Source organism: Tupaia chinensis, unplaced genomic scaffold (assembly GCF_000334495.1).
Source record: "Tupaia chinensis unplaced genomic scaffold, TupChi_1.0 Scaffold000478_3, whole genome shotgun sequence".
NCBI lineage: Eukaryota > Metazoa > Chordata > Mammalia > Scandentia > Tupaiidae > Tupaia > Tupaia belangeri.
This window is the reverse complement of record NW_006159990.1, coordinates 1918208-1939913: the sequence shown is the minus strand read 5'-3', so window position 1 is coordinate 1939913 and position 21706 is coordinate 1918208. Positions and strand designations below refer to the sequence as shown.

Sequence of the window (21706 nt, the reverse complement as noted above, 5' to 3'; positions counted from 1 at the left end):
GTATTCTGGGCATTAAATTTTCTTTTGGAGGATTTTTGTACCCATAAGTTCTAAAATCATTCTTTTATATTTTTTGTAATTACTTTTTTAAACATTTAGATCTCAATCTACTGGTGTATTTTATGGAGTGTGAGATAGTTTTTCCAAATGAAGATCCACCCTTGTCTAATTTAAAGTTTGCTTTTATTTTTATTACTAATTTGAAATAAAACCTTTCTCATATGCTAAATTCCCACAGAGAAATAGGCCTGTTTATGTTCTCCTATTCAATGTTATTATTATTATTATTTTTTTTTGGAGAGGTTTTTGCTACAGGGCGCGTGCGCTCACCAGACAGACAGAGAGAGACAGAGAGACAGAAAGCAAGAAATCACCCCCCAGGGGGAATGGCTACGGTGCAATCCCTTCTCCGCTCGGGATCTTGGGCATGCACGCACATGCGCCCGGCGTGAGTTTTAAGCCACCAGGTCCGGGACGTGAACCGTGGTTGACTACGTGGGAGTCCAGCAACATAGCCATTATGCTAACTGATGGTCCCTCCTATTCAATATTATTGATATGTTTTTGAAACAATACCGTGCTACTTTATCACAGCAATGTAATGAAGTACACAAGGGGACTTTAAAGAGCTTGTGGACAAATGGAATTAAAGGACAAGTCTGATACCGAAATATTAAAATTTGTGCATCATTTTCTCATAAGACACATTTTCCATGAGCTGTTTGAACACCCCAATCCTGTCAGGACAGTAGCCGACTACTATCTCAGAAATGTGGTACAAGGTTAAAAACATATTTCAGAACCATTTCTGGCCATGGTACTTTTTTCCCACTACATGACAATTGAGCTTTCTGTTACTCACATCCTTCAGCTATAGAACAAGTGTAAGTATTGGATTATTATAATCACTATAGACTTACTAGAACTATCGTAATACTACTGGAATTTGGTATAAGTAAATTAATATATGCAAAGTTCTCAAGTATTTCTCATATAATAAATAATATATAAATGTTACCTACTATTAGCCCCTTATATTTTATTTTTTAAAAAGCCACCCTTTTTGCAATATTTGCTTCATATAAACTTTTGTATCAGTTTGCCAATTTTATTAAATATTATCATTTGTACTCTGTTCGATAGGCTAGTGGGTACTAGGAATTACACTTGAAATACTATTTTGTATAGAGTAGTATTGTTCAGTAAATGGAACCCTGTCATCATATGAAAGTTAAGTAGAGTCTAACATACCAGTCCCATAAGGCTGAACCTGTTATTGCTAAAGCTGTCCATACTGACAACCAATAAAGAGTTCCCAAGACTCTGATAACAGTTTGAAAATGTTTTCTGAAATAATTTTTGCATTATTGCATCATTTCTCAACACATGTATGCTTGTTTCAATAATCAGGGACTAAGTTATCTTGTTTTATTGTCAAAAAGGAGGTTGCCATTTAGTGTACTTTATAACAAAATTATCCCTAGACAATATTCCAGAGTTTGTAATTTTAGGAAGAAAAGCAATAAATGACCACCATCTCCATCTGTTCAAAGACTGCATTTTACTAAAGAGGCATGATAAATGAATGCACATAACATGAAAGACTTTTTGTTTAACCCAAATTCAGTAAAATCTATTTATATGGATATGTAATATCACACACTGTAAAATGCAATTAGGTAAGATGTTATTATATGAGCATATCTACAACATTATAATAGGTATGCTGACCATATTAGTTCTTGGTATAAAAATACCTACTGGATTTTGTGGTCTGGTAGTTATTATTGGTTGTCTTGAGTTAATATGAACACCCTAAATTGTAAGTAATCTAATCAGCCTTCCGTATTGTTATATTTATGTAATCACTTCTGTTGGGCTAAAAATGCAGTCTACTAGTTACTGGCATAAACATTGTCTGTTGAGTACAAGGAATTATAATAATAGGCTGTATTTATTCTATTGTTATACTTTGTTCAAACAAGTGACAGCATGAACTTGCATCTAAAACACAAGTTATTGTACACTGCAGGCCAAAACATAGGCTGGTTCTGGAGTATGAGCTAATAGTGCAGACATGGGATAACAGTGAATGGCTCTCTGGGTTCCAATGAGTAAGGCAACTTTCCAGTTCTGAGAGAAGCACAGTCCAACGTTATCACAGCAACGTACCCATCTGTGAGCTTCAGTAGCTCTGAATGAGCGCATTGCAGAGACTGCGGCTATTTAGCCAGTTACTGAATGCTGCACACTGCTTTGCCTGTTTGATAATAAAAGGTGCCACAGATGGGACTATTGTTTTAGGAGGGATACCAATAGTAGTATCCTGATGCATTGTGTCATCAAAGTATACAATGTCACAGGAAAAAAATAAAGGTTGACATGCAAAAAAAGAAATATTATGTTGAAGCATTCTAATACTTTGAGCCGCTTGGGAAGAAAGGAAGAATAAATTTGAGTTATTCATTACAAATATTCTCCAAAATGCCTTGTAATTACTGGATAGATCATTATGTATGTGACTCACATGTTATGCATATTACTATGCAGGGATTAAAACTCAATGGTCTTTAGCTGAACAATAAATAATTATTACAAAACTTGAACTTAGAGTTTTTAGAATTATCTGAATTATTTGAACATTTTCTCTGCTGTATAGTCTTTTAAAAAGTCTGTAATATAACTATATTCCTATCTGACATAAGAGGTGAAAATATGTCTTAGAAATCAAGAAACTTGCCCAAGATCACAACTAAAAATTTTAGAGTATTCAAAATAGTTTGTTTAATTTCAAAACCTCTAGTGGAACCATGAAATCACACCTGCTTAATAGTAATTGCAATTTCCCTTGACAACATAATTCTCCATAATTTTTTATTTGTTTTGAAACTTTGTCAAAATGTAATAGTTTACAGAGTAAACCTGTAACAAAGGTTAACATCTTGATGAAAAGATGTAAAGTATACAGGTAATACACAATTTCACTTTGTTCTGATTCTCACCTTCCACTTAGTGCCTCTCCAGAGACATCCACCATCATGAATTGATGTATATTTTGCCAGACAATGTTTTAATTCTTTTGCTGCTTACATAGTATCCCAAATCACCAACATTAATTATGAGTTGCTCCACACAAGGTGCATCATGCTGTGCAAGCAATTCCACAATTTTCTTTTTATAATTTCACATATAATTTAGTTTATGCATTTTATCAGTTGCATAATTAATCTAGGAACCAGGTTGTGGTATAATGGTAACACTACTGGATCTGCATGAATAAGATCCTGAGTTTGAATCTCAGAACCTCCCTGACCACAGGCTGAGAACATGTGTCCATGCCCTAGGCCAGTTAAGACTGGGGGTGGATCCTGGTATGAGTAATCTATTGGAGTTGTATCACTTTCTTTCTCTCTCTCTTTTCGTGTGTTTGTGTGTGTGTGTCTCATGGAAAAATGAACAAACCTTTAAAAATTACAAATGTTTTATTTACTCACAATTTATTTTAAAATGTCATACATCAAATTTCAATATTTTAGATAAATCTGTATGAAACAGCCTATTGTGTGAACACGTGTGACTTTTCTCTAGATTTCTCTAAGGCACAAAAAAGTATTCCACTTTATTCTCTGTCATCATTTAACTTGAGCTTCACAAGGATAATCTAGTTTAGATCATCAAAACAGACAACCCTTGACTCAGAATCTTAGACCTGTTCTTAAGGATAGAATGGGTCTTTTAAAAAAGACCTTCAGTCTCCTACTCGGAAGCTAAGGACCTGAGAACTCAATAGCAGAGAATAGTTGAAATCTATGGATTTATTAATCAATATAGGCATCACCATTTAATTCCTTTTTTGTGAGAATGCCCCCCGTCCTTGTTTCTACCAATTCTCTATTTTATTCAGTTCTGAGCATAAATTGTTAGACTTCTCTTTGATTAAAGAGAAGTAATTTCTATAGTATATATGCTCCACACTTTTTCAATTCATTCATCTGTTCATGGACATTTGGGTTGGTTCCATGCCTTAACAATTGTGAACAGTGCCACAATAAACATGGGGATGCAAGTGCTTTCTCGATTGAGTGTATTTCTGCCCAAGAGTGGAATAGCTGGATCACATGATAGTTCTATATGCAGGTTTTGAGGAACCTCCAAATTGTTTTCCACAGAAAATGCTCAACCATAAAAAAAAGGGACCCTGGCATTTGATAGAAAGTGGATGAATATGGAAGATTTGCTGGTAAGTGAAGCAAGGCAGGCTATGAAAAAGAGGCATTGCAAGTCCCCACTTAATATATACCAAATGTCTGCACTCTATGGCAGAAACTGAAAGATTTGAAGGTATGAGAACATGGAGAGAAATTGTGGATATTAGAGGCAGTATGGGAAGAGGGTGAGAAATGAGGAAGGTTGAGAGGGAGGGTGAAAAAGAGTGAAAAAGAAAGAAGCAAAATGTTTATGGAACACAAAAATGGAAAATTATCTGCTGATGATAATGTGTATGATTATAACTTTGATTGGACTAATATACAATATACTTAGGCTGGGAAAACTCGTTTTGTATGCTGTAATAATATACAGTAATTAGGGGGAGGTGCTGAGAGGGCCGCCTGGAGACCATGGCGGAGTTGTTAGCAGCAATCTTCTGAGGCCTGAATAGGAAGTGCTGAGACGCTCAGAAATACCTGATTCTTCAGAAAACCTCCGAAGTAGATGTGGACTCAAATGGAAAAAAATGCAAAGTGAAAATGATTAGTGTACTGTTTGAAACAAAAGTACAGACAGAACACAAAAGGTTTCTAGCATTTAAAGTCAAAGAGTATTCAGTATTGGATTAATTACAAAAAGTATTTGAAACAAAATGAAACGGAAGACAAATCTTTCAGTAAAACAGCAGCGATTTTTTTTTCCAAAGAAAAGGGTGGAATTTAATTTTATTTATAGGACCTTGAAGGTATGAAATTCCACATAGAAATAAGAACCCCGTTTGGAGGACAAGCTTCATACAGGATGTACAGTTTAGAATTGTTTAAGTATAGTTTTGTTGTAAAAAGTGCTACAATAACAACCACATTTAAAAAGAGTTCTTGGTAGAGAAACAGTAAGACGAACTGATACCAAACACAGCACAGACAAACCCCTCTGGCCTCAGCTGTACAGTCTAGAAGTTAAAGGTCCCAGGAGTCCCATCCTGCACTTGGAAGGTGTAGCTGTCAGAGGTAGTTTCGGGCACAGCATTCTGATCTTCCTCTTCCTGTACAGAGAAATACTTTTCAATCAAGTTTAATGAAGACTTGTACACAGATTCATTTTCATGGTTTTGTAGAGCTTCAATTTTATCCAGGCCTCCATATACTTCGATTATTATACTAAGTTTCTCAGTTTCTCCTAGCTTCTCAGCAGCCTGAAAAATATTTGAAATGGCATCCAAAATAACCAGAATAATTTTGCTATCTTCTGCAGTTAAGAGGTTCATCAGCGGTTCTATGATGCCACAGTGGACGAGGTATACAATCTGCTCCACTGTTCCACTGCTTGTAAAGTTGGTCACAGCCCACACAGCCTCCTTCTACTTCTTAAAGTTAGCCTTAGAGAGCATGCCGACGAGGACCGGGACTAACCCATGATTCACAACCTGCTGGATCTGGTCCTGCTGATCGGTGGTGATGTTGGACATGGTCCACGTAGCTTCCTTCCGAATATTTGTTTTGGAGTTGGTTAGAAGGCTGGGGAAGATGGCTAGTGCTCCAGCATCTATCACAACCTGGGTCTGTTCATCTGTCCCAGGGACAATATTACCTATGGCTCTTAGGGCAGGGGTCACAATGGGCAATTCAGTAGCTCCTAGAAGCTTCACAAGTTGGGGAACAACTCCTGTTTTCACAACCATTTCAATCCATTCATTTGGACCATCAGTGAGGTAGGAAATGGCCCAGCAGGTATCTGCTAATACCGCGGGCGCAGAAGACGAACTAAAGTAGGAAGGATTTGCTCAACAACATCTAGCGGGGGTGTGGGATTCTTGCTGTGGCAGAGGTTCGAAAGTATCCAGGTAAGGTTCCGCAAGTGACCACGTGCTAATGATGACATGTCAGGAACTGCAAGGAGAGCGGGTCAGCTGCTCCATACTTGATAACTAGGTCCCGGAAAACTGAACCATGCCCTGCGATGTTCCCTAGAGCCCAGACAGCTTGTTCACTGCTGTGCGTGTGGGGAGAGGCCAACAGAGAAATGAACGCTGGGATAGCGCCTCCGTCCAGCACAGCCTTGGTCTGTTCTGACGTCCCAGAAGCAATGTGAGTGAGTGCCCGTGCAGATTCAAACTGGATGGGACTACAGTCATTTCTGCCCAAGAAGGACACAAATTTTGGAATCAATCCAGCCCGGATGATGTTGTCTAAGGGGGGCTGTTTTTCCCTAGAAAGCAGCTTCCTTGCAGCTTGAGCAGCCTGGAGCTGGCTTTCCAAATTGTTGCCATTAATGCCTTTGACAATGTCATCAACAGACCAATTTGCAATGCCCTGGCTGTCGTGGTTTTCCAGCAGTGGAGAAGCAGCATCATCGGGAAATGAGCTTACATTTCTCCTTTTCAGTATCTGGTCATCCTTCTTAGCTTTCCTCAGCTCCACATTCACTTCTATTCTTTGCCGCCTCATTTCTGTACTGTCTTTTCCCTTGTTCTTGAATCTGTTAAGACGGGCAGCTGGTGAATTTCCATTCTCATTGGTGGTTATGGTTATGAGATGAAGGGAGAAAGCTGCACAGGCGACTCAGGCTCACACAAGAAGCGGTGCGAGGCTCACAGGCTGGGGATACGCTGCCCTAGAAACATCCACCACGGCTCAGCCTTAAGACCATGTGCCTGTTGTTGTTTCTATGTTGAGTCTTGGGAGTGGCTAATTGAAAGTCACAGGGAGCAATTTTAAATTTTAAAGCAAGATGACAGACATCATCCTAACTTCAGCAACAAAAGCTAGTTCTGTTTAATGGAATATTAAACATTAAAACAACTATTTATTTCTAATGTTTGCAAGAAAAGACTAGGTTCAATTACTTATTCTTAAATCTTTTAAAATGGAATTGCTTTTATGAAACTTCACATATCAAAAAAAAAATCTTGAGGATAGTTTTGGAATGCAACACACTTACTCAAGTGTGAGCAAAGTAATTTAAAAGTTTGGGTGTAAGTTGTCAGGATCTTAAATATGAATTAGAGAATATTGTAAAGCTGGAATAGGCTTTTTTTTTTTTACCTGAACACCACCAAACTCTAGGTCAAAACAGAACATGAAATACTGCTTAGCGTGTGAAATGCTTGTTGAAAATATGGTGTGGCATTTTTCCTCCTATATGCTATGGGGAAATATATGGAAGGGAGACTAATAAACACCTTACCCACGAACCTCCAGAACAAATTGTTAATTCAACATTAACTCTCTGAGAATATTCAAGTTGTTCAGAATCAGATCTGAAGGGAAAAGATACAGTCTGTGTCCCTCAGAAGTTCCTAGTTAAATTGAGGACATAGATTGTCACAGGGTAACAGGACTTAAGGTTTATGTCCACCTGCCCATGCCTTTTAGCTAATGGTAAAAATTTACCTCCTCCTGACCACTCTGCCCAAAGTAGATCTCCTTTTGTACCTTTACTGTAATTATTTCTATATTGGCGTTGCAGTTGTTGTCTTTAGAATATTAACAAGAATGTGTGACTATTATTTTTGTTTGTTTCTTTCTTTATGTCTCCTGTAACTAAACTATAACATTACTTCAGGATGGCAAATTTTGTTTCCCGTTTCATCTGCAGTGAATGAAACAGTCCTTGAAACACAAAGTACGAGGAAATTTAGCAAAATTTCCTACCTAAACTTCCTTAGAAGCACATAGCTAAGTCTTTAAGGATTTGTAGGGTTAGTCAGTGTTAGAGGGTACTAGATGGACAAAGTATATAAGAAACCACAAATTAATTAATTTGTGTTCAATACCAGGATTGAACAGGTTCGTAATTGTGATTAAAAAGTAACCAGAAGAAAATAACATTGATGAGGAAAGCTGAGCATATTCATGAAGTTTTGCTCTGTTACAAAGTTTTGCACTCTATTGCAACATTCTAAGCAAAAGAAGTATAAAAACCCATTAAAAAATAAATTAGAGAAAACTGAGTAGGATGGATATGAATAAGACAAAGCTTGGTGCATGAGTTTAAGTGTGTGCACGGGCCTAAGATCCTGGGAGGAAAATGGAGAAGGGATTGTGGCATGGCCATCCTCCACCCCCAGTGATTTCTCACTTTCCCTCTCTCTCAGTGCATCTATGTCTATCATCTACCTGCTACTACCCCCAACTCCACCTCACTACTTCCCTGGAGAGCACACGTGCCTAAGGCACAACACCTCTTAAAAGGAAGAAGGGAACTGCAAACAAAGTCCCTATGAAACTGAAAAATAGGGACCAAAAGAAAAGTTCTGTCCTTTAATTGAAGTAGAGTTTTTTCATGGTAAAAGAAGAGGAGACAGGCATGATGGTCCTGATGCCAGTAGAACTGCAGTTTACTGTGAGAAAAATTACAGGTTACTCTGTTATGGCTTCATTTACTTACTGGTAACTTCCTGAGGGTTGCAGAGGGATGATGTGGGACTTTTAGAACTGAAAAAAGGGTGAATAATTTTTTGTTTTAGAAAGCATTCATTGATAAGATTATTAGGCAATATTTCTGGCCAGTTGAAAAATCAGTTAGCCTAGTTTTGTAATTTGTCAGATGATATTCCAGGTCATCAACTTTTAAATAGGATGTAAAATTTTGCCAAGACTGGATATTATCAATACTTTCTATCAAGGCCAAAGGGATATGTGGTTTTTTTTTAAATTATTTTATTCTATATTTTGTCTATTGGACAAGAGAATGTTTATTTCGTCTATTGGACAAGAGAATGTTTTCTAGTATTTATTCACTGCTAAATGGATTAGAAAAGAGTAAGCCTAGAGACAAAGATGTTTGGAAGACCCTTGTTATAATAGAAGATTGTTGCTATAAGTTAGTATATAAGTGGCCTGAATAAAATGAAATATATATAGGTAATATATAATATATATGTATATAATGTGTACATATTGTATATGTATATATAAGCATATAATATATAATGTATACAAGTATATATGCATATATGGTTTTGTTTTTTTTTTTTTTTTCCAAATAAAGCATAATGAGTCAAAGAAAACACCAGCTTGCTCTCTTCCATGAAGCTTTGTAGGGTGACATTATTTTGGTAAACTTATTACTTTTTTCAGTCTGGATCTGAAGCTGATGGAGGTTTTGAAACCAAATTTTATCAACAGATCAAGGGAGAATTCATTTTCCCAGTGGGGAGTATTGCACCAACAAAGCTAAGAACTTGAAAGTTACTTCTATCTTTCATCTTTAAAATGATGAGAATAAAAGGAGATGGTATATTTATCAGCATTTCTGGAATCATAGATATTCAACACATAGTAGCTTTATTGTTACATATAAAACAAAAATGTTAATTTATTAATTACCATTTAGAAATAGAACAATCAAGATGAGTGAATACTTAATTTTGCATAATCAGGGCAAATTATAAATGCATACACAGAAAGCCAATTTTCTTTATGAGCATGATGAAAAAGTGCATGGATTAGTGAAGAAGTAAAGGCAGATATTTTTGGCAAAACTTTCAAAAATGTGATTATAAAGGAAAAGATAAAAATGGAGACTGAAACGGGAAGTTTAGTTGAGAATATTTTTAAGTTTAATTTAGTCTTTGTTTTCATTAAGATGGTATAATGAGTTGCACTGTGCTCTTCCCCCACCCCAATGATATGCTAAAGTCCTAACATCCCTTAGGTCAGAATGTGATCTTATTTATAATAGAAATAGGACAATTGCTGCTATAATTAGTTAAGATAAAGTGATACTAGAGTAGGGTGGGCCCCTAATCCCTTATGACTAGTGTCCAGCAGGTGAAAGTGTGGCTAGGTGCTAGGTTTCCCATGACCACAATTTGAGACCTGGACCCAGCAACTTGAAATCACATGAAGTGCATTCCCATGCATGCATGCATGCTCCAAATCCTGAGAGCAGAAGGAACTGCTGTGTGGCCATCCCCCTGGGGTTTGATTTCTCACTTTCCCTCTCCGTATCTCTTTCTATATCTCTCCGCCAAGTGCATGCACCCTATGGCAAAAAATTGAAGAAGAAAAAAAATAACAAAAAGAAAAAACAAAAGAAAAATAAAATAGAAGATGGCTATGTGAAGAGAGAGACATGGAGAAAAAACATGTCTCTTTGAAAGTGGGGACTAGATTAACACATCTGCAAGCCAAGGAACACAAACGATTTCCAGCAAACCACCAGAAGCTGGGGAGAGGCAGTCTAGAGCTGTGAGGCATTAATGTCTCTTGTTGAAGTCACCCAGTTTATACTACTTGGTTACGGCCACCTTAGCAAACTAGTAGATGGGGAGACTCAGTGTTTAAATGTTACTGGGAACGGGTCACCAGGAGGAGAGGTACTGAAGATGGAAGACAAAGGGACTACTGATGGAATATGTTTCAGGACCTGCAAACTCAGAGAATGGTCCTCGGAGGAGAGACAGTTCTTGGATTCTAGTAAGAGGAAAGAAAGGTGAAATAGTTCCTGTCTATGATTCTCACTTTCTCTAAAATTTATGAAGTAAAATCGTCTTCAGATGATGAACAGAGCCCTGATTTCACAGAAGATTTGAGAGAATGGAAAATAGTTGACAGAAAGCTGAGAATCTTTAAGACTGTCAGTCTCCAGATTTAAATACAGTATTAATGTGAATGAATGCACTTGCATTTTTGTTTAACACATAAGTAGGTAAAACTGTCGGACAGGCAGCAGTGGCACAGTAGTAACAGAGCTGGGAAGATCCCAGGTTTACATCTGGAGTTATTCCTGTACCTGCCGGTGCACACCCCATGTGCCAGTGATCAGGACTGGCTGACGCTGGGGGTGGATTGAGACATAAATACCGTATGGGCGGTACCTATATCTGTCTTTCTCTCTCTCAAGGAAGAAGAAAAAAAGCTTGTATTTTTTATCTGCTCCATTCTGAAAGAACAATTTAGTAATAAATATTTTAATTTTATAAATTAAAACCTGAACTAGCAAGTGGCATAGTGATTAAGGCTCAGGACTCCTGCCTAGCCTATCACTATTCCAGTCTCCAACTCAATGGCTTGAAACCCACCCATGGGAGCATGTGCATGCCTAGAATTCCTAGAGGAGAATAAGTGGAAAGGGATTGCCTTACACAACCATCCCCCGTGGGGAGGAGTGGTTTCTCGCTTTCTGTCTCTCTGGCAAGTACCACCCTATAGCAAAAATCTCTCTCAAAAATAATTAATTAGTTAATTAATTAATACCTGTAATAGATATTTATATAGACTGTTGTCCCCTCATATCATGTCAAAAAAAAACATTCATTTGTTTAAAGGCCATTTTAATATTAATGTTGTTAATGTCCATATTCATGTATCATCCAGTAAGAATTCTATAATCACTGTATTAAGGCTTTTGGAAGCAATATAACCAGAAAGGATTTCATTCCCATTGGATCCATAAATTCACCTAGGCCTTGAGTGTATTTCAATAGATGTAGTCATTTATTAAGTAAAATGACATCCTTACATTTTACAGTTTGATATATGTAATAAATGAGACTCTTGATAATATGGTCAAATAAAACTACAGAGGCAGAGTTGTTCATTAACATGTTTAAGAGTTTATTAATATAGACAAAAGCCATCCAGTTAACACAAATATATAATGATAACCTAATATGGAATTTTGAGAAAATCCTTATCAGTTACTTAAGATGTAGCTTCAGGATTTTATTTAGTCTCCATTACGCTGATGCACCTAAGTAATTACATATCTGATTAGCTATATGTCTGGGAAATATGAGAAAAGGAGCTCCATTTACAAGGAGAAAAAGCAATGCTCAGCATAATAGATAATATATACACTTGAAATGAAATGGGTAATTAACTACTTGAGGCAGACACATATTTATGAGCAATAAGTCACTTCAGACTAAGCCCACATTATTTTTGGTGGGATTACAAGTACATGGATCGAAAGTAATGTGTATGGTTATATGTGATATCATTATACTTACATACATTTAATATTTTGAGACTGTGAGGCGGCATTGTGGTTAAGGGCACTGGACTCCCACATGGCCGACTATGGTTCGAGTCCCAGACCTAGTGGCTTGCTTTCTCACTTTCCCCCCTCTTTCTCCCTCTTATTTTGTCCCTCTCTGATTAAATTAAAGTAAGCAAATAAAGTTAAATAAAAATGATTCTTTGAAATATATTTCATGTATATGTATATACTTCGATATACATCAAATGAAGACAGCAAAGTTGATGACTAAAATGAGCTAAATGCTGCTGTGTTGAGAGAAAATGTATAGTATGCTGCTGAAAGATCCTGAATCCCCCTTTTGAGTCCTTTCCCAAAGCTAGGTCTTATTCAACTTCACACTCCCCATTTCCCTCTCTAGTCTGTTCCTTTCCAGAATCAAAACTGTATATCATGACGCTCAAAGACATAGGCTGTATGGGAAGAGGGTGGGAGAAGGAGGAGAGTATGAGGAAAGACATTAAGGAGAAAAATAGAGAGGCAAGGCATTTATGGGACACAGCAATGGATTATTATCTGTTGATGATAACATGTGTAGTATCCTCAATTGGACTGGTGTGAAGTGTCTTCATGTTAGGAAAATTCACTTTCCATGCTAAGTGATGTATAGTGATTGAATGTATAAAAGAAACTAAACTAAAATAAAATGTTTATTTTTAAAAAGGTGCAGGCTGTGCAACTATTCAACAATTTAGATTTCCATTCTATTGGTGGGTTGCTAGTTACACGATCTTGAACAAGTAATTTATTTTCCATGCTGTATAGTTTTCTTATACATAAAATAGAAATAATATTATCTTAAAGTATTTTTGCACATGAGAATTAGATGTGTTAATACATTAAAAGTACTTAAACAGAGCATGAGACAAATGAAAAACTAAGTAAATATGAAGTATTAGAATAAGCACTATTACATTTCCTATCTTGGTTCATAACATCATCATTTACTCAGCTGCACAAACTAGAAATCTAAGCATCAACTTTAAATCCTACCTTTTTATTACATATGCTTACAAATAACTTGTAGATGTTTACCTTGATCTACATCTTTCATGTTCAAGCTTTAAGTTTTCAGTCTCTCTTCTGGTCAGTCAGAGTTAGTCTCACAGCGCTCTCTAATTTTATCTGCTTACATTCAGATTTCTCCTCTGCCTCATTTACTGTGTCTCTATTCTGATATCCAAATTTAATCACACTACTTTTTTTCTTTCTCTCTTTTTCTTTCTTTCTTTCTTTCTTTCTTTCTTTCTTTCTTAAGTTTATCTGTTTATTTAGGAGAGAGAGAAAATTGCTTTTTGACAGTGTCTCACTATATCACAGTCCTCCTGACTGGCTAGGACTACAATACATCACCATGCCCAGCCTGTCTTTGGTAGATCAGGAACCGAACCCTGGCCCCCCATGTAGCCTCAGCCTCTTAGTGGGCACCAACACTTTAGAAGTATGTACCACAATAGTCGAACCAACTTTGTTCCCTAACATGTTTAAAAGTTCCCAACATAAAGTCTGAATTTTTCACCTTTCTGTAACAAGCTTAATATAAAAGGTCACTGTGCTTTGAACCTGTTCTGCTTTTTCACACCTTGCTGCTCTGCACTGTTTTCTCTCCTTCAGTTGGAGTGCTTTTCCCTGTCTTCTCTGCTTAATTTTAATCCCTTTCATGTCTCATCTGACATTCATCATCCACCTCTCTTTGACCTTTTAGCACACTATTATTTAATGAAAATAAGAGCATCAATAATAATAGCTAATACCAGTGTATAGTTATGTGTCATACATTATTTATATAGGCAGGTAATACTTCATTTACTGCTTAAAACAATCCCACAACGTGAGTACTATTATCACACTTAGCAGATGAAGAAACTGGAGCAGAGGTATTAAGCATTTACTCACAGCCACCTGAATGATGAAATATAGAACGGTCTTTGAATTCATACAGTACAATTTGAGAGCTGAGGCTCTGAAATACAAGAATGCTAGCCCTTGATTATAGCTTCAAAATTCAATTTCTGATATACTATCTTAAATATCAACAATTCTCTTTCAGAAGCACAATGTCCTTTTCATATTGGCATCTCCAGGGTCTAATTCCACAACTGCAATATGAAATGTATAATAATTAATAAAACAAAAAAAGGAATGAGATAAAATAAAATCAATAGCTACTTTTCAATGGATTACTATTTTTACCATGTGAATATGTTTATCTATTTTGCATAAATATTATCATTACTTAATGTTTTTCTCTCAACCTAAGAGGAAAAATAGGAAAATCAAATTCAAAACTTATTGCTATAGTCAAATTAGTATTTGTCCAGATCTATACAACCACAAGTAAATCAGATCATTCAAGAACTAGTGAATAATTCTGCAATAAGCATGGGAGTGATGATCATTTATCAACATACTGATTTCAATTTGTTTGAATAGATAGCTAGAAGTAAGATTATATCATTATTTCAATCAATTGAAAGTTAAATTTTAAAAAAGAATAATGTTCACTTTGATTTTTTTTCAAGTCTTAACAGTGCGAGTCTTAACACTTAGGTAGACTTTTCAGATAACTTCTCATCTAATTGAGTGATTTGAATCCTAAAATTCTAATTTATTTTTTCAAGGTTATTATATATAGTTACTGTAATTAAAAAAATCAGCATCAGTAAAACCGATTTAATAGTTCATGTCAAGACTCACAGTATGGGGGACTAGGAGGTGGTACGGTAGTTAAGGTGCTAGGTCATACATGGCTAATTATGATTCAAATCCCTAACCCAGAAGCTTTAAACTCACACTGGGCACATGTGTGTGTACATACCCAAAATCCCAGGAGGACAATGGAAGAGAAAGGATTGCGGTACGGCTATCCTCCCTATTCACCCTGTAGGGCTAGCCTGTGGTCTACTGATTAAAGGAATTGGATTCCATATGGCCAACTATGGTTTGCATCCTGGCCTGGAATCTTGAAAAACACACTAGGTACATGTGCATGAGTGCCCCAAATCCTGACAGGGCAGAGAAATGGAAAATGAGGGATCAATTGATAACCATATCTTACTAGGGAATGCTATCTCTATATTTCTCTTGTGAGCACATACACCCTCTGGTAACATAAAAATAATAATTAACCCTGTAATTGTGAAGAATTGTGATTCAAAACATTTAAATAACATTTTAAAATGTTTAAAACTTAAGTGGAAATATATACTAAAAATAATATGTTTAGTATGTCATCACTGTGTGTATGTGTACCCTGAAAACAAAGTCTGAAATGCAGATGTGATATTGTATGATTGGGGTTGAATTTTATTTAGTTTATCTATATATTTACAGTTTCTATCATCTATCATTTTGCTTTGTAAAAACAACTTTATTAAAGCCTCGTATTAATATAAGCTATATGAAAGGACTGCAAGTAGTTCATGGAAAAATGAAATTAAAGTATGAGATTATTTTGGTGTGAAACAAAATTGAAATCTACATGTTTTTTTCATAATACATATTTTCCATAAATTTTCTAAGCCACTCCCACACATGCCTAGCACAAAAACTTTAAAGTTCTCTTTGATTCGGTCTACTCTTAACGTTTAGGTCAAATAATGGAAATAACCACTTTCATTGGTCTTAATGAGTTACAGTTGAAACTTTTAATTCAAAATACAGCACAATTTTTAATATGCTACCATAGACATATAAAATTCTACTTCTGACTGAGATTTTTTTTCAGGTAGGCCACATCTACCCAGACTAGACAACAAAGTTTGACTCAGAATTTTAATTTACAACTAATATTACCTAAAACATTTCAAACAAAAGTAACTTTCTGTTACTTATTTATATAGCAAACATTAATTGATATTGTCTCATAAATATTTCATGTAATAATGAAAATTTTTCACAAAGTTCTGTAGAAGTTATATGCCGTTTGAGTCCAATACATTTTTTTTGACATTTGTTCTTATTCAGATTAATCTTTCCTTTGTGGATCATTATTCTTTTACAGACAGAATGAATTTAAAATTCATTATTTCATTTAGCCATTTTACTTGAAGTCAGTGAAATTCAAAATGAAGAAAAAATATTGTACTTACTTCCTAATCAGTCTACATGACAAAATACAAACTTACACTGTTTTAAAATACTATTTATTTCAATCATAATAAAATGTTTGGTAATACACTATATAAAATAAAATTTTCATCTTTAAAGAACTTCAAGCCAGTTGGGACCAGTAGTTAACATAATGTCTATGTCACTGGACTCCCATGTAGTCGAACACGGTTCAAGTCCCGGACCAGGTGGCTAACACTCATGCTGGGCACGTATGCATGTGTGCCTAAGATCCCGAGAGAGGAGAATGGAGGAGAAGAGATTGTGGTGTGACCATTCCCCCCTAGGGGGTGATTTCTTGTTTTCTGTCTCTCTGTCTTTGTCTTTCTAGTGAGTACCCACCCACGCCCTATAGCAAAAACCTCTCAGGAAAAAAAAAGAAAACAACAACAAAAAAACTTCAAACGAGAAGATTAAATTTATAATCACAGTTAAGATTTTTTAAAATATAGAATAGAAAGGTAGTTTAGATGTGGAGAAACAAAGTATACTCACAAGATCACATGTGGGGCTATAGCTTTTTGGAGTAAATAAATGAATTAGATCAATTTTTGCAATGAAATGACAAGCAAACATGATCTGGTTTATTATTGAGTAGCATATGCAAAATGATCACTTAATTTAGCTTTAAAATTATGTGTGTATTTATGTATGTATGCAAAAATATAAATAATGATAATATCATCCTGAACAATGGAATCATTGATGACTTTCTATTTTCCTCTTTATTAATCCACTTCTAAACAATGTTTATTACAATAAAAGTTATTTTTTACATAAATACCCAGTTATTTAACGTGGTAGTTTTGGACCGTAGTGCTAGAAATACTGATTCTCTCTGGTAAACACCATGAAGATAACTCCTTGAGGATACAAGTTCAGCAAAATATTTAAGGCCAATAATATTTTTCTATTATCAAACATATACTTAAAACAAGTCTTATGCCTGTAAGTGTCATCAAGTATTTATTTGTTTTATTTAGACAGTCCCTGAAAGAGCATTATTACTCATTACTTTGGTAAGAGAGTGAATGCAATAGGCAAAGAAATGAAAAGAGCATAAATATTAGAAAGGAAGAGATAAATATTAGTGTAGATATGAAAAGAAGAGAAAAGTAAGCTGAAAACTCTTGGAACTGTAACAGTTTAGTAGAAGGGTAGATAAAAATTTAATAACAATAGCCTTTTGAATAACCAGTAAGATACAAATAATTGTGACATATTCTTTTGAAAAGTACTTGAAATTGGTTCATTCAACTCTTATTTCAACAACTCCTAATCTGCCTTCTTGTCTGCTGCAGAGATTTAAAATCAAATGCAAATTCCTATGGTCCTTACTGCAGCATATAGGTATATGACTTAGATTCAAAAAATAATGCTTGCTTATCCAAGATTTGGATATAAAATGACTTCTGTGAGATAATCTCAACATGGGGAGGAAGGGTTACATATTCCAGCAAGCATAGAGGTAGAGGCATGTGACTCTTCTGAAGCAGCTAGGAGAGCAAATTGGCATCCACCTCCTTCATCATTGGTAGGGAGCAAGAAGTGCTGATTGACAGGAATGTTTCTAACAGAACTTTCCAATCGTGTGATTAGATGATTTTCCTGTCTGCATTGTTCCTGTTGAGGTAACATGAAAATCCAGTATTCCAGCATTCCCAGCAACCCTGTGAACTATCTGACATCTTAAAAATCAATTGACTCACTTAAAGTAAGAAGATCTGACTCCATTCTTTACAACCAAAATCTTTAAAAATTCATCAGAACATTGCTACATAGGTAGATAGAGCACCAGAAATTATATATATATACACACACACACACACACAAATATTAACACATATATGTTCTCTGGATTATGATATTTGGGATAATTTTAATCTTGATTTAAATGTTTGTATTATAGTAACAACGTATCATTGAAAACAAATTATATATTATTCTAGTCCAGTTTGCCATTAATAACAGAAAGTACCTAAAATTGAGTGATTTAGAAAAACACAGGTTTATTCAACTCACGGTTTGGAGGTCCAAAGTCCAGGGGCCATATCTAGTGGACATTTTGTAGAGTACTAGTCACTCAGGAGGGCAAGCGCAGAGCAAGGCAGTTATGTCCGTAGGTTTCTCAGTTCTGTTCTCATTTCTTCTCTTTATATACCCACAAAAACTCAATCATGGAGACTCCCTCAATGACATTAATCTTTATCTCTTTCCAAATGCCCCACCTTTTGACACCATAATTTATTGGATCAAATTTTTACCCTCTTAAACTCATTATAATGACTCAACTCATGAGATGGATGGGGATGAGGGCTGGGGGGGTGTCAAAGTCAAACCATAGTATGTATAACGCAGAAAATAGTCTGACCAGAGGTTTTTTTTCACTGTTTCATTGTTAAACAGTAAGTACTACCAAAAGTAGAATATTCTCAATAGCAGATACAGCCATTAGTCCACCAAATGCTCAACATAGAAGCAAATAAACACTATCTGCTGCTTCATGGGGAGACAACAAAAGTGCAGTTTTCACTTTTCCTCATAATTGAGTATGGACCCTGGCAGTTTTAATGGATGGATGAGAAGTATTGTACACAGCTTCCAAAACTGGCCCATAAAAACCTCCCACAAACATTTTTTTATGCTTTCTATAGCTTACATATGGCTGATGGTAATGGCTAACGTGACCTTGGAATCCACATGTCAAAGATGATAGAGCAGCCAGCAGTTTGCTCTGGATAGCTGCAGATAGAAAGGGCAGTTATCAGTCTGAGTATTATCGAGAAGTATTAGATGAAACAAAAATTCATCCCCCCCCCTTTTATTAAGACACTGGAATTTTGGTGTCTAATATATCAGCATACCAACATTAATTCTTTCCCTCTCCCATGACCTACCTTCTCCAGTCTTCATCCATTAGAATAGTGATTACCTGTGGTAGGTTATGCCTTTTTATTTACTTTCCAGGAAAATAGCTTCAGTTCCTAAGACTATTTATTAAAAGTCTGATGTGGGGGACCAGCAGTTAACATAATGGCTAGGTCGCTGGGCTCCCATGTAGTTGACTGTGGTTCAAGTCCCAGGCCCAGTGGCTTAAACTCATGCCGGGTATGTGTGTGTGTGTGTGTGTGTGCGTGCGTGCCCAAGGTCCCAAGAGGAGAATGTTGGAGAAAGGCTTGCAGTTGGCCACTCCCCCCGGGGGTGATTTCTTACTTTCTGTCTCTGTCTCTCTCTTTCTGGTGAGCACACACGCCCTATAGCAAAAATCTCTCAAAAAAAAAAAGAAAAGAAAAAAAGAAATGTCATGTGAGAGTCCAGCAACATAACCGCTATGGCATCTGATGGTTCCGGAAAAAAAAATATTTTTAAAGATATCCTGTTGAAATAGACATTTATTTCATTATTCACTTAAGATTTTTGAATTCGCTTGAATTTAAATTCAAGTATAGTCCAAAAATCTGCCATTCCCAATCTGGCTTTACTTTCTCAATATGGTCATCTGCACAGTCACAATCACACATATAAGCAAGATAGATGTTCTCTTTCTAATTTCATCTTTAGATCTCAAACATCTTCTAGGATTAGTAACTGATAAACCATAGCACATTTCACAACTTCTCATACATGAGAGGATGTTCCTGCCTATGAAGATCAAACTCACACCTCCGGTTTACAACAGCCTCCAGGCTCCTCTCCACTGTAGCATGCTGCATGAGTATCTAACAGATCCATGGGCAGCAACAAGGATCATGATGACGGACTACAGTGAGGAGCAGTGCAAAGAGTTGGAGGCTGAGTGCATCTGCCCTGATGTCCTCACAGGCAAATGTCTCTCAGCTACCTTTACAGCTCCAGTCCTGTTCATCTTGTTCTCTCTCATCGGCACTGTAAAGAGGACTTGGAAAGTGTCATTAACTGGCTTGATTGCACATTGATCCACACCTCCAAACAGCTAGTCTTCCAACATATAAATGGGCTGTCCTAATACCACATTCTCCTTCAGTAATGCTTCACTTGACAAGGTCCCGCTAAGTAATATTAGAAAAGCTATTCAACTTCCCCATTACTGTAACAGCTGAGGCTGGAGAAAATGATGAAATTGTCCAGACTACCCTCAAGTCTACATTCAATGAAAAATACACAGATGAAGCTCTCCTTTAAAAAAATATTCTCCCAGGAAAATCTGTAATATTTATGTCTCAGGCATTGAAAATATACTAACATTCCACACTGAGAAAAATTTCTATATGATTCCCAATAGAGCATGGTCACTCCACAGTCCATTTTCCTTCATTATCACTTTCCATTCACGTTACTGGTATGTTTTTCAAATCACCATGGCCAGGAATTGATCCATAGTAGGTCACGGGGAAGCTAGCTCCCATAACCACTGTGCTACCAGGCTGGCAAATGATCTATTTTTTTTCAATTTTGGGATGATATTTGTATTCTCCAGAGAGAAAGAGAAAATTCCCCAATGTGGCATGGTCATTACATAATCTCCCTTTCTCCATTTCTCCATACTGTCCGGATTTGGGGAACACATACTTTGAATCCCCCCAGAATGGGATTCAAACTGTGGCTGTCTGTCAATGTGAGATCCAGCTGCCAATGTGCAGTGCTTAATCACTCTCCTACAAGCCAACCAGATAATAATCTTTGCTCTAGTAACATCTGTGTAAGAAAAATTAAGTGAAATGGTAGGTCAGATAAAAACTGGAAGAAAGCCAGGAAATAAACAAAAAAGACAAAAGACAAAAAGCACTTTTTCCATGGCACTCTTGTTATAATTAGAATTTCTTATATTGGAAGGCCAAGTTTGAGTCTGAACTCTTGGAAATTAAAAAGAAATGCATGAAAGAAAAACAGGAAAAAAATGAATTAAGTGTGAGGAGGAAGCAGCAAAAAATGAATTAAGTAGAAAACAGCTATTTGAAAAAATCATAAATGGACACATTCGATGTTCAGTTCTTGGAGGATGCTGGAAACAAGGTGGAGATAGATAAACTTTGTTCTAGACAATGGATTGCTTAGAGCTGGAGGAGGATAGACATTATCCAAACTACAATACTGTAAACCCAGAGGATAATTCAACTCACTAATAGACTATCCCCATCTGCAGAGAGACTGGACTATCACAGCATCTGTGGCTATGCTGAGAGAACTTTGCCTTTCCTTGATTTTTTTCTTAGAATAAAAACATGCTACAGGACACGTGTGCTCACTGGAGGGAGACAGCAAGAGGGAAAGTGAGAAAGTAAACCCTGAGGGAGCGGGTGAGTGGACACACACTCCATTCTTCCCTTGGGATTTCAGGTATGCACATGCAATCACCTGGTGTGTTTTCCAAATTGCTGGGTCCAAGACTTGAACAGCACCTGCCTTAATCACCATGCCATTG

At 36.3% G+C, this 21706-nt stretch overlaps 2 pseudogenes; one reads left to right on the top strand and one right to left on the bottom strand.

Moving 5' to 3' along the window:
• Window positions 1-5161: 5161 nt before the first annotated feature.
• Window positions 5162-17964, bottom strand: LOC102487304 (importin subunit alpha-1 pseudogene; annotated as a pseudogene).
• Window positions 17965-19937: 1973 nt separating this feature from the next.
• Window positions 19938-21407, top strand: LOC102486899 (RWD domain-containing protein 1 pseudogene; annotated as a pseudogene).
• The last annotated feature ends 299 nt before the right edge of the window (window positions 21408-21706 follow it).